The sequence below is a fragment of the Xenopus laevis genome, chromosome 3S (genome assembly GCF_017654675.1).
Source record: "Xenopus laevis strain J_2021 chromosome 3S, Xenopus_laevis_v10.1, whole genome shotgun sequence".
Classification (NCBI taxonomy): Eukaryota; Metazoa; Chordata; class Amphibia; order Anura; family Pipidae; genus Xenopus; species Xenopus laevis.
The window spans coordinates 64,890,617-64,890,897 of NC_054376.1; positions in this window are offsets into that span (position 1 = coordinate 64,890,617).

Consider the following 281-nt stretch of genomic DNA (forward strand, 5'->3'; position numbering starts at 1 on the left):
AAAAAAAAAATCAATGCACATTCCCTGGTCCCCTGTTTCACAAATGAATTTAGTATCCAAGCTAATGCATGTATTTTGCAAAATAGGTTTTTTTTAGTTACAAAATTATGATCATAAAATTGATAAGCCACCTGGCATGTACCTTATACAGGTATAGGATTCGTTATCTAGAAATCCGTTATCCAGAAAGCTCCAAATCACGGGAAGCCCATCTCCCATAGACTCTATTTTATTCAAATAATTTACATTTTTAAAAATGATTTCCTTTATCTCAGTAATAA